The following is a 13,620-nucleotide window of genomic DNA, read 5'->3' as shown; positions in this document are numbered from 1 at the left end:
TTTTGAAAACTGTTTTTAAGTGTATTTTTCTCTAAAGTGCTTATCAGAAAAGTGCTTTTGGAGAGAAGCTATTTTTTTCTGTTTCTCAGAAATTACTTTTGCTTCTCCTCAAAAGCATTTTTTTTCCTTCCAAAAGCTTGGTCAAACACCTCAATTTTTGGCCAAAAGTGCTTTTGGCAAAAAAAAATACTTTTGGCCCAAAAAGAAGCTTGGCCAAACAAGTTATTATACTTGTGTAGTACAAATATAAGAAAAGTCGAGGAACCTTTTATATTTACCCGGTATGATTATAACAATATGAAGATATTCAATCTTTCTCTCATTTATAGTCTCAACATGCCAACCACTTTGGCTTATACATTTGAAACTCAAAATATTTCTTTTAAGACTTACTACAATATCAATATCATGAACAATTTCATTAATCCGGGTAGTAACAAATTAGTTCTTCCAGAGCTCTTAATTAATTTTGTACTACAAGATCTTTTGCCACGCCATTAATATGATAAGTGTTTCCGTCAAGGAGAAAGTCATGTCATAATAAATTGTCATGGTCAAAGTCATCATAAGCAAAACCATTTCTTGCTTTAATTTTACCTTTAATAACATTTTATAAGGCATGACAAAATATTTTTGGCGTACCACATGTACGCGACCAATGACATATTCATGTAACTACACAGTAATATTTATTATATTTTTTTCTCTCAAACCTTCCTTAGAGGTGAGTTGTGGTATTTATCCAACTATACATAAGCACATTATTATGCATAATCTTTATCACATATATATTCACATTCACTTTAAGGAATGAATCTGCATTTACAATGCTTGTCACAAGTCACATTGTCAAGGAATGGACTATAATCATGTGGGTATGTCTCGTATTAACAAACCACATCGTACATATTTTCTTCACATTTGAAAAATTATTTTGTGAACCCTTATTGTTCTCCTTTTTACAATTACCGTTATGATGACTATTATTTTTTTATCTTTGACACGCCCACTTTCATTGGTCAGCCACTTGTTTCATTTGGACTTATTGTGCACCGCTATTACATTCACTTCGAGAATGGAGCAAATCAAGTGGGACAAGTTTCATACTTTTTCATAAAAAATATATTATTTTTCTTTAGTCATTATTAGATCATCAATATGGTGCATTGGGACCCAATACTTTACCCCATATAAAGGCATGCTATGCCATAATATGTTGGGACTCAAACCCAACGTCTTATCATCATAGTGCATCCGAACTTTAACTCGATATCTTACCCTCGTGGTGTGTTGGGACTTGTGTCCATTGTCTTACCCTTAACTAATGGCATAACAAGCCAAAGCATGTTAGATCTCACCATCACGCCATAATCACTATCACCGAAAATAACTAAGTTAGAAATAATAAATACAAGTACTTTGACTTGATTACTTTTCGCCCCAACCAATTGTATTTAATAACGTTAATTGACATAATGTTTGAGAGTGTTTTTTACATGTGTAAAAAGTAAATTAGCATGCATAAAATCAATCAAAAGTTTGTTAAAAGAAAAACTGATCACTCGTATTATGCATATAATTGTGGAAACTAACAAAATTATATTCATCAAGCATGAATAAAATTGAAAGCTTTGCAAAGTTTGGCTAGATATAAGTGAGGATCCAAAAGAATATCTTTTCATGAAATAATATAAACATCTAAGCATGTATATATATATATGTTCAACCCATTAGCAGCTTAATTATGCTAATTCAATATTTCTATAAAGCTTACAGGTGAATTAAATTCCAACAAGTAATATGGTACACTAACATATTCATGTGACATAAGTATTATAAATTAGTAAGTCACTTTACCAGATTGAAACTATTTTGCTCAAATCTATTTGGCATGTTAATTTCATATAAACTCAATGAGAGATAATAATTATTACATGCTCATTTGCTGAATCAAATATGACATATAGAGGTATGAGTGCTCCAAGAAGAATATAAAGATTATACCTCCCTGGATCTCTAGAGAAAGAAAGGTTTACCACAATATTATCAAGATAATATATGTACCATGTTGGTGTAGTAATTGTCTAGTACATACTACACCTTCATGGAAAAACTTGTCCATCCCTGCTACGTACTGTCTGATTCCAATTTGTTATTTAAAAAGTAAAAGTATTCTTTTCGTGAACATCCCATAAATCACTAGCAATAAGTGAAATTCAACTTTAGTAAAATTGGAGAAGTTATGTTGATAACGTGTTAAGAAATTAAGCTCAAAGTAATAATATGAAACAAGGAAAAATAAGAGATATAAAGAGAAAGAGATGAGAGATTCTTATTTCTTCTATGTATTCAAGTCTCTACAATATGATGCCCAAACCCTCTATTTATACGATGATATTTAGGTAATACAAAGGGATGTCATGAACATGATATTAACTATTGAGATCGTGGGGGAATATCATATAGGAGGTTATGGAGGTGTGTGAGTTACAACCATAATTGTAAGAAGTAACGGGAGATTAACGGAGAAGAGTAGTGGGAGTAATTTTTTTAGGAGTTATAAACATCCACTAATATAATTATAATATTTCATAACACAATTAATGTGTTTTACCTTTTTAGTATTGTTAAAACTCTCACAAAAATTACATACTAATGAAATTGCAACCAAAATTACAGGAAAAATCCAAAAATACTCCTCCCCCCCCCCCCCCAAAACACCTTTCTTTTTTTAGGACTTTTTATACAAGTTCATCGAATTTATATTTATTGTTTACTTTTTTTGGACGGTATATACAAACTATATATTGACTATATACATATTCTACATACTAGTATAGATACCCGCACGATGCGCGGATAATATTTAAAAACTATACGGCAAAAAATAATATAGCACTGATTCTAAGATGAAACTATGTCTATGCAAAAATAAAAAAAAATTGCAATCGAACAGATATACATGTATGAAAAAATAATTATATATTAATAAAATTACAAAAGTATAAATATATTTAGTAGAATTATAACCAAGATGAACTGCATATTTTATTATCAAGTTGTAAGGGACATTAATAGACGATTCTTTCTTTCTTTATTCTGTAATCCTTGTCTATTATCCATCTTTCAAATAAACCTCTATTATGCCAATCCCTAAATTGCATGTTTTCTTTCTTCTTTCCCATTCTCCCTCTCTCTGTCTGTTTTACGACTAACTGAAAAAAGATTTTGCTCCCTTTCTGATGGTCTGCAAAGTTTAAAGACATACATTATATTCCTTTCTATCTCAAGCAATGAGATACGATTACCTTTCACGACTCTAGTAATTACTCATATAACATATTTTTAGTGTTGTATATACACACCAAAGCTTCTTTGATCTCATATGATTCAAGTTTGAACTATTAATAATCGGAACAATTTCTGTTCCAAAAATGATGCAATTTTGTTGTATCATAACTCGAAAAAAGATAAGTATGCTCAACCCCGTCAAGTGTTCCACCATCGGAAGACATCACAATGTCTTGAACAAAGAAGCAACGTTTATTTGTTTGCGAAAACTAATTTATTTACACATGCATAATAATGCTAACGGGCACCATATTTGGGTTATAGTAATTTTCAATGACAATTTTAAAAAGGAAAAACAAAAATAACCCAAACAGAAAATCAAATAACTGCAAAAACTTAAGATAAGTATGCAAAATATTTGGTTAGCTCTTTGATTACACAACAGAGACATGAGATCCTTCCATAGAATTGAGTAGCTAATCATCTTGAGTATCTTATAGTTGGTAGGAGAAACACCTACTATCATATTTTTAATTGTAGGAGAGACAATTTCCCCTTTGAAATTTCTGAAACTATTGTCGACGCACCAGTTGACACCCCATTGTAAAGCCTTCGATTCTGTAGCCATGATTCCATTACCATTAGCAGGGCAAGTGTAAGAAAAGATGATAGCCCCATTATCATTACGCAGAATTTCACCTATGCCGCTCTTGCCAGTCTCTTTATAAAACTTTCATCGCTATCAAGTTTTCATCTTTATGAAGCAGGTCTATCCCAAGTAATATAACTGTTAATGATATTTTGCCTTAGCATTTCAACATATTCACAAAATTGAGTCCAATGCATATTGAGATTACAGCTAGGGAGTAACAGCCAAGGTGGTGTTGATCATCCTACTAATATCTTTCTCAATTTTGAACAGAGAGAACTTCTTGGAGTCACCATACAGTACCTCACCTTTGTGCTTCCAAATGATCTAGCAAATTACCAAAGAAGTAATTTTGAGAGTAGCTCAATAATCTTATCCTTACATACTCTAGCGGAGCATCTTTAGTGATTCTTTTGCACTCTGTATTTCAGTAAGTATCAGAATAATGAGTTATAAAACTATCACACAGTTAATTTTAAGCTGTCAAATAAATTCTTGTTTTAATTGAACTGAAAAATAGGAGTACTTGATTTTGACTTACAATGGAAATATCAATCCAATGATTAAGAGCGTTGAGAGCTTTCCCTGAATGATGTGTGGTACATGCCATTGCTACTTATTCAGCTAAGTTAACAACTCGCCCGCTAACTAAAAGTGCTGCTGCGACATTCAGTATCTAAATTTGCATTTATGCAGAGGCTTGATGTGATCAGTAAGAGTTCAAGTTCTACACATTGAAAGTGTATAGAGGAAATCAGCTTAATTTGATTTACAATAACATATAATCTTTCATAGCTAGTCTGATATATGGTAAATCAAAATACCCAGTTAAAGGGTTAAAATTATTTATATTGTCAGTATATATAACTTTGATCTATAAAAGATGACTTGCTAAGTACTAATCATGTGATTCAAGGGACTCAATCACTGTTGCGAGTATAAAGGGTATTCTGAACCAATATTACTACGTCATAAGATATCGTGCAAGCTCCACATATAGCATATGACAAAAATAGGTATAATCCTAGTATAATGAATTAGCATAAAAGGATCCAAGAAAATATAATGACTTACCAATACATTTTCAATTGGCTCCTTTTCTTTCAACTAAAAGCATACGCCTTAGTATCTCAACATTGTACTATGGCTCCCCCTTGCAGGTTCTGTATAGTACAGCGAGGTATACCCAAATCAACTGCAATGATAAACAAATATTAGTTATTGTATTATATGATGAGAAACCAGATTATTCTTCTTATTTTCTTCTTTTGGAGTCAAAAGACAACAACAACTCAGATGTGCTTGAGAATGTTCATATTTTCAAATTTGTTCTGCATCAGACTATGTAAGTAATGAATAAAAATGAAGCAAACTTTAGCAACCACAATCTCCAAATATTGATGAAAATATAATTTTCAGAATAAACAAAACAGAGAATATATGTATTGATCTCAGTTCAATTGTAGAATAACAACAACAACAACCCAATTGTAGAATATACTTTGAATTAAATTTGTCCAAATGGGCCACCAAACGTTGTACTAGAAGAAGAGAAAAAAGATTCTTACCTCAAAATACCTAGTTAAAGGGTTAAAATTATTTATATTGTCAGTATATATAACTTTGATCTATAAAAGATGATTTGCTAAGTACTAATCATGTGATTCAAGGGACTCAATCACTGTTGCGAGTATAAAGGGTATTCTGAACCAATATTGCTACGTCATAAGATATCGTGCAAGCTCCACATATAGCATATGACAAAAATATGTATAATCTTAGTATAATGAATTAGCATAAAAGGATCCAAGAAAATATAATGACTTACCAATACATTTTCAATTGGCCCCTTTTCTTTCAACTAAAAGATTACGTCTTAGTATCTCAATATTGTACTATGGCTCCCCCTTGCAGGTTCTGTATAGTACAACGAGGTATGCCAAAATCAACTGCAATGATACACAAATATTAGTTATTGTATTATATGATGAGAAACCAGATTATTCTTCTTATTTTCTTCTTTTGGAGTCAAAAGGCAACAACAACTCAGATGTGCTTGAGAATGTTCATATTTTCAAATTTATTCTGCATCAGGCTATGTAAGTAATGAATGAAAAAGAAGCAAACATTAGCAACCACAATCTCCAAATATTGATGAAAATATAATTTTCAGAATAAACAAAACAGAGAATATATGTATTGATCTCAGTTCAATTGTAGAACAACAACAACAACAATAACCCAATTGTAGAACATACTTTGAATTAAATTTGTCCAAATGGGCCACCAAACGTTGTGCTAGAAGAAGAGAAAAAAAATTCTTATATGGGTTAGAAGAGAATTTTTAAATATTTTCAGGTGTAACAGAAGGACTGCTCCAGGGCCTGACAATTCACGTTGCATGATTGATAAAGCCAAGTGCAAGGTTATATACACAATACAATAAGGAAAAAAAAGAAAATCTTACCAAGAGGACTCATTTAATGTAAACATTTAGAATGAACAACTACTGTTCTCTACATGCCATAACTTTGCAGTGCTTTTGCCATCTTGATTACTATATCTTGGTTGTATACTCCAACAACAGTAAAAGCTACAAAGTGGGTTTTCTTCCACTCCTTAGACACACAGAGCATGCATTGCACAGTAAAGATTGCAATTGTTGCTAACATTGATGGCGGGAATCGACGTAGATCAATAAACAACCTTTTCAGCAGGAATCAATATTCACAGCTAAACTATAAAACCAAATTAGAGATCTTAATTATCAGACCAAGAAAGCTATAATAGTCACTATTTTACATGAACAGTTAGTACAATTCTTTAAACGTGAATCCTACAAACAAACTCTAAGGAAGATATAATTACTAATAGCTTACTGATAGTTGCTGGTAATAGCTTACTGATAGTTGCTGTTAATGGAACTAATGACTTCATAGCCAACACGTCAGAGTATAATTCAATACTTTCAAAGAAGTTTGAGGCCGATACATTTGCTAAGTGACAATGTAAAAAATGGGCAAATGAGATCCAGGAGAAAAAAAACACAAAAAAACCCTCAGATGATAAAATTCTTGATGTTCATCACATTTACACTTAAAATTGCAAAGACTGAAACTTTAAGAACCAAAACAAAACCAAAAAGGAAAACAAACGAACCCAGATGATAAAATTGTCTAATCTTCATAAAAGTTACAGATTTAAGTGTAAAAGTTGATAGTTTGAGAGAAAAAGGTTATGGGTACCTTTGGGTTATTTTTCATAAGAAGATGAAGAAAGAGAGCCATGAATTGCAGTTGAAGATATAAAAGCCATTACCAATTCTCAACACAGAAATCGTCAATCCAAAAAATTGAATTTTTTTTATGTTTATCCCAACTCTTTATCAATACAACATTTGACGTGATTGACAACTTTTTTATACTGGAAAAGTATGGCCTACTTTTACACCCAAAAAATCTAAAACATTTTTTTCCGCAAGAAAATTATCGTGAAAAGCATCTTCCTTCGTAGCAAATTATACTGCCATTTTTCCCCGCACGGACAATAGTGCTATAGATCTACAATATAGCAATGACACCAATGTAGTGCCGCTGCATCAATTCTCCTATGATTGACCTAAAATGTTATCTTTAAATTTAATAAGTAATTCTGTGTTCTAAAACCTCAAAAAGCACCATTTATCATTTCTCGACTTGCGTGCGCAGTTCATGCAATTTTTCGGAAAGCTTTTATGTGAAAAATTGATTAAAATGTGAAATAGAGCATTAAAACTCAACTAAGTTGACTTTGGTCAACATTTTGAGCAAACGAACCCGGATCAGTATTTTGAAAATTGCGGTAGGTTCGTATGTGATTTGAGACTTGGGCATATATCCGGAATCGAATTCCGAGGTCCCTAACCCGAGATATGAAATTTTGATAAAAAAAATTAAAACCTTGAAAATTTAATAATTTTTAAGAAATTAATGATGTTGGATTTATTGACCTCAGGTCCGTATTTTGGTTCCGGAGCCCGGTATAGGTCCACTATAATATTTATCACTTGTCTGCCGAATTTGGTAAGAATCAGAGTTGATTTGACGTGATTCGGGCGTCCGGTTGTAAAAATATAAGTTTTAAAATTTTCTTGAAAACTTCCTTTGAGTTGGTATCCGATTCATAGTTTTAGGTGTTATTTTGGCGATTTGATCGCGCGAGCAAGTTCGTATGATATTTTAGGACTTGCGTGCATGTTTGGTTTGGAGCCTCGAGGGCTCAGATTGATTTAGAGTGGTTAACGGATCATTGTTGGACTTAAGAAAAGCTGCAGAAATCTGCTTCTGGTTTCCTTCTTCGCGTTCGCGTTCGCGAGGGGAGTCTCGCGTTCGTGAAGAGGAAATTTGGACTGGCACTTTTTGTGCTTCGCGTTCGCGACTGAGGAAACCCATTCGCGAAGAGTCGAGGTGCAAAGCTTCGCGTTCGCGAAGGGAAAGGGGCTGGCCAGGAAAATGGCATTCGCGTTCGCGAAGGGCATCTCGCGTTCGCGAAGGCCAAGCCAGGCAAGCTTCGCATTCGCGAAGAGTAAAATTGGTCAGCAGGAATTTGTGCTTCGCGAACGCGAGGCACTGACCGCGTTCGCGAAGGGTAAAAGTTCCAGAAACAAAACTTAAGTTCTAGAAAATGGGATTCGTCCCATTTTTGAGCTCGGGTAAGGCGATTTTTGGGTGATTTTTACGGAAAATATTGGGGTAAGTGTTCCTTATCATATATTGATTATATTTCATGATTTCATACTCATTTATATCATGAATCCGTGAATTTATGGAAGAAAATCAGATTTTTATAAAATCTTTCAAAAACGAAAAATTAAGATTTGAAGGTCCATTTGATATCGGAATTGGGCAAATTTTGTATGGTTGAACTCGTATCGGAACGAGTGTTCGGATTTCGTGAGTTTTTCCGAAATTTGAGACGTGAGTCCCAATGCCGAATATTTTAATAAATTTCGAATTTTTATCCGAAAAATTTGTAAATTCATATGGAATTCATTCCTATGATTAGTATTTAATATATTGAATTGTTTGTGAATAGATTTGAAGCTTTCGGAGGCAAATTTAAAAGGAAAAGTTGGGGTGGAATAATTGATTGGAATTTGCAAAGCGAGGTAAGTGTCGTGGTTAACCTTGACTTGAGGGAATAGAACCCTTAAATTATTTGTTATGTGAAATGCATGTGAACGACGTATAGGCGAGGTGACGAGTGTCTATACGTCGTCAAATTAATTGTTTGCCTACTTACTTGAAAAATCATAAATTATTTTAAATCATGAATTAATTATTATAATAATTATTTTTGTCCTATTCTTTGTCAAACATTAATCCTTGAATTCTTGCATTAATTGTTACATGCTATTTGAATTATGTGTCTTAATTGTTATTTGACATTTAGCATATTAAATATTAAACTGCCTATTTTCTCCCTGATTTCCATAATAATTTGCTATTTGTCATTGTTTGTTTCATAATTAAATCATAATTATTGTATGCTTGTCGTCTTATAGTTTTATATTAATTGTTGCATTTATCGGAAAAATATCTTCTATAAGAATTGGTAAATGAATATGTTGGAGGAGCGGGTTGCACGCCGCAACAGAATTGATTGAAAATGATATAGACTGGAGGATCGGGTTGCACGCCGCAATAGACTTATTAAAAAAGTCAATATTGGAGGATCGAGTTGCACGCCGCAACAGACTTATTAAAAAGTCAATATTGGGGGATCGGATTGCACACCGCAACAGACTTATTTAAAAGTCTATATATATACTTGATTGAAATAAATACATGACACACTTGGTAAAAAGGAAGATATTGGGAGAGCGGGTTGCATGCTGCAACAGAATTGAATGTGAATATATTGTGAGAGCGGGTTGCACGCTGCAACAGAACTGGTTGAAATAATAATGGATTATGACTGCTGAGTTGGCTTCAATTATTTTAAATGAGTTACCTGCTTTATTTCTATTATTTGTTGTTGTTATCAATATTGCGTACAATTTAATGTAGGTGAACCGCCTTAGCCTCGTCACTACTTCGTCGAGGTTAGGCTCAGCACTTACCAGTACATGGGGTCGGTTGTACTAATACTACACTCTGCACTTCTTGTGCAGATTTTGGAGTTGGTCCTAGCGGCGTACCATAGACTTGCTCAGATTTCAGCTACCAGAGGAGACTTGAGGTATAACTGCATAGCGTCCGCAGTTCTGAAGTCCTCGTCTATTTTACTTTAGCGGTGTATTTATTTCCATACAGCTTTATTTATTCTCACTTTTATTTATATTTATTCTAGAAGCTCGTGCACTTGTGACACCAATTCTGAGATGGTATTTAGACACCGTTATTTTTATGGATTATTTCACTATATTTTAAACATTGCTTCCGCTTTTGTTTTCTTGATTATTAATAATTTAAAGATTGTTTAAAAATTGGTTAATATGATTCTAACGTTGGCTTGCCTAGCAAGTGAAATGTTAGGCGCCATCACGGTCCAAAGGTGGGAATTTCGGGTCGTGACAGTTGGTATCAGAGCATTATGTTACATAGGTCTCACGAGTCACGAGCAAGCTTAGTAGAGTCTGAAGGATCGGTACGGAGACGTCTGTACTTATCTCTCAGAGGCTATGAAGTTTAGGAGCAATATCACTCTTTCTTATTCTGTCGTGCGAATTTATCTTATCATCGATGATTGGACCATTCTACTTTTATTCTCTCGCAGATGGTGAGAACACGTAATACCTCTACCGATAGACAGAGACCAGGACCCCCAGTGGCAACTATGGTCAGGGGTAGAGGTTGAGGCCGAGGTCGTGCTAGAGGCCGAGGTAGAGCTCAGTCCAGAGCTCGAGCAGCTGCACCTATTATAGAACCTCAGGTGGATCTTCAAGAGGAAGTTCCAGTTCAGAATGTACCAGTTGGACCAGTTCAGGTCCCGGAAGGATTTAAAGCCACTCCAGTACTTCAGGACGCTCTAGTCCGTTTGGTAAGTCTTATGGAGGGCGTGACCCAGAATGGTACATTTCCAGTAGTACCAACCATCTCACAGGCTGGGGGGGAGCACAAACTCCCACTACTCCAGCTCCGGAGTAGATGGCTCCCCAGAATCAGGCTCCAGCAGCCCCGCCAGTTGGGGTAGTTTAGCCAGTTATTACGGCACAGATCGGTGATAGGCCCGCCATGTCTTTTGAGGCCTTATTGAGACTGGATAAGTTTACCAAGCTCTTTCCAGTTCACTTTAGTGGTACACCTCCTGAGGACCCACAAGATTATCTTGAACGCTGCCATGAGGTGTTGCGGAACATGGGTATAGTTGAGACCAATGGAGTTGATTTTGATGTATTCTAGATTACGGGTTCCGCCAAGAGGTGGTGGAGAGATTATACATTGACCCGACCAGTCGGATCGCATGCACTTACCTGGGAGAAGTTCTCTCAGCTATTTCTGGAGAAGTTCCTTCCTATCACACTGAGGGAGGAATTCCTCAAGCAATTTGAGTGTCTACAGCAGGGCAGTATAATTGTTACTCAGTATGAGTCACGTTTTGTGGATTTGGCCCGTCATGCTCTCCTTTTACTACCTACGGAGGGAGAGAGAGTGAGGAGGTTTATTGAGGGACTCACTCACCCTATCAGACTTCAGATGGCCAAAGAGACCGGAAGTGAGATTTCTTTTCAGGCGGCTACTAATGTCGCAAGGAGGATCGAGATGGTTCTTGCACAGGAAAGAGGGCAGAGGTCTGATAAGAGGCCTCATCAGTTTGGTGGTTTCAATGGTGCCTCGTCTGGAGGCAGGGGTAATTTTAGTAGGGGTCATCCTCCCAGACCGTTTCATTCAGCACTTCATGTATCTCCCGGTGCTTTAGGGAGTCACGGTCCTATTATGACTTACTCTGGGCAGCCAGTATTCAGTGCACATTCAGCTCCTATCAGTACATCACCACTCCAGAGTTACTACAATGATTATCCGGCCCATTTGGGTCAGCTTCAGCTTCAGCAGCCATAGCATCAGGATGGGTGTTATGAGTGTGGGAACATTGGTCACATCAGGAGGTATTGCCAGAGATTGGCGAGTAACAGATCTCGGCAAGATTTTCGTGACATCATACCGGCACCTGTTTCTTCACCGCCTGGTCAACCAGCTAGAGGTAGGGGTCAGGCAGCTAGAGGTGGAGGTCAGGCCATTAGAGGTGGAGGTCAGACCATTAGAGGTGGAGGCCAGCCAGTTAGAGGCCGTCCCAGAGATGCAGTTCAGAGTGGTGGGGCCCAACCCCGATTTTATGCTTTTCCAGCTAGGCATGAGGCCGCGTCATCTGATGATGTGATCACACGTATTATTCCAGTTTGCCATAGAGATGCTTCAGTTCTATTTGATCCACGGTCTACTTATTCCTATGTGTCCTCCTACTTTGCTTCATATTTAGTTGTGCCTTGTGATTCTCTGAGTGCTTCTGTGTGTGTATCTACACCGGTGGGAGACTCTGTTGTAGTAGATCATGTCTATCATTCGTGTGTGGTTACTATTGGTAATCTTGAGACTAGTGTGGATCTTCTACTTCTTGATATGGTAGATTTTGATGTCATCTTGGGTATGGATTGGATGTCCCCTTATCATGCTATATTGGATTGTCATGCCAAGACAGTGACCCTAGCTATGTCGGGGTTACCTCGGTTAGAGTGGAAAGGAACTCCCGGTCATTCTTCCAGCAGGGTTATTTCTTATATGAAAGCTCGGCGTATGGTAGAGAAAGGGTGCCTAGCCTATTTGGCTTATATTCGCGATCCCAGTGCGGATGTTCCTTCTATAGACTCAGTACCAGTTGTTCGTGAATTTCCAGAAGTATTTCCTGCAGATTTTCCGGGGATGCCACCCGACAGAGATATTGACTTCTATATTGATTTGGCTCCAGGCACTCAACCCATTTCTATTCCACCATATCGTAAGGCCCCGCCGAAGTTGAAAGAATTGAAAAAGCAATTACAAGACTTGCTTGATCAGGGATTCATTAGACCTAGTGTCTCGCCCTGGGGTGCACCAGTATTATCTGTGAAGAAAAAAGATAGATCTATGCGGATGTATATAGATTATCGGCAGTTGAACAAGGCCACTATCAAAAATAAATATCCGCTGCCAAGAATTAATGACTTATTTGATCAACTTCAGGGTGCCAGGGTATTTTCGAAGATCGATTTAAGGTCTGGCTACCATCAGTTGAAGATTAGGGCATATGATGTCCCTAAAATAGCTTTCCAAACTCGGTATGGGCATTACGAATTCCTAGTGATGTCATTTGGGTTGACAAATGCCTCCGCAACATTTATGGATTTGATGAATCGGGTGTTCAAGCCTTATTTGGATTCTTTTGTGGTTGTATTCATTTATGATATCTTGATTTACTCCAGCAGTCGAGAGGAACATGAGTAGCATCTTCGAAGTGTGCTTCACACCTTGAAGAATAATCAGTTATATGCCAAGTTTTTAAAATGTGAGTTTTGGTTAGACTCAGTTGCCTTTTTGGGGCATGTTGTATCGTCAGAAGGCATAAAGGTGGATCCTAAGAAGATTGAGGTTGTTCAGAATTGCCCTAGACCTACTTCAGTTACAGAGATCCAGAGTTTCCTGGGTTTAGCATGTTATTATCGTCGG

The 13,620-nt window shown here is 36.1% G+C and overlaps 1 long non-coding RNA gene across 1 annotated transcript; it reads right to left on the bottom strand.

Moving 5' to 3' along the window:
* Nucleotides 1–4,487: 4,487 nt before the first annotated feature.
* LOC142167447 (uncharacterized) lies at nt 4,488–7,314 on the bottom strand. The gene is made up of 4 exons (XR_012697586.1): nt 7,186–7,314; nt 5,769–5,889; nt 5,015–5,135; nt 4,488–4,667 (listed from the first exon to the last, which is right to left on the bottom strand). It is a non-coding gene; the product is annotated as an uncharacterized LOC142167447 (long non-coding RNA).
* Nucleotides 7,315–13,620: the final 6,306 nt, after the last annotated feature.

The sequence above is a fragment of the Nicotiana tabacum genome, chromosome 12 (genome assembly GCF_000715075.1).
Source record: "Nicotiana tabacum cultivar K326 chromosome 12, ASM71507v2, whole genome shotgun sequence".
Taxonomy (NCBI): Eukaryota; Viridiplantae; Streptophyta; class Magnoliopsida; order Solanales; family Solanaceae; genus Nicotiana; species Nicotiana tabacum.
The sequence above is the reverse complement of the archived record's forward strand: the minus strand, read 5'-3'. Positions and strand labels throughout refer to the sequence as shown.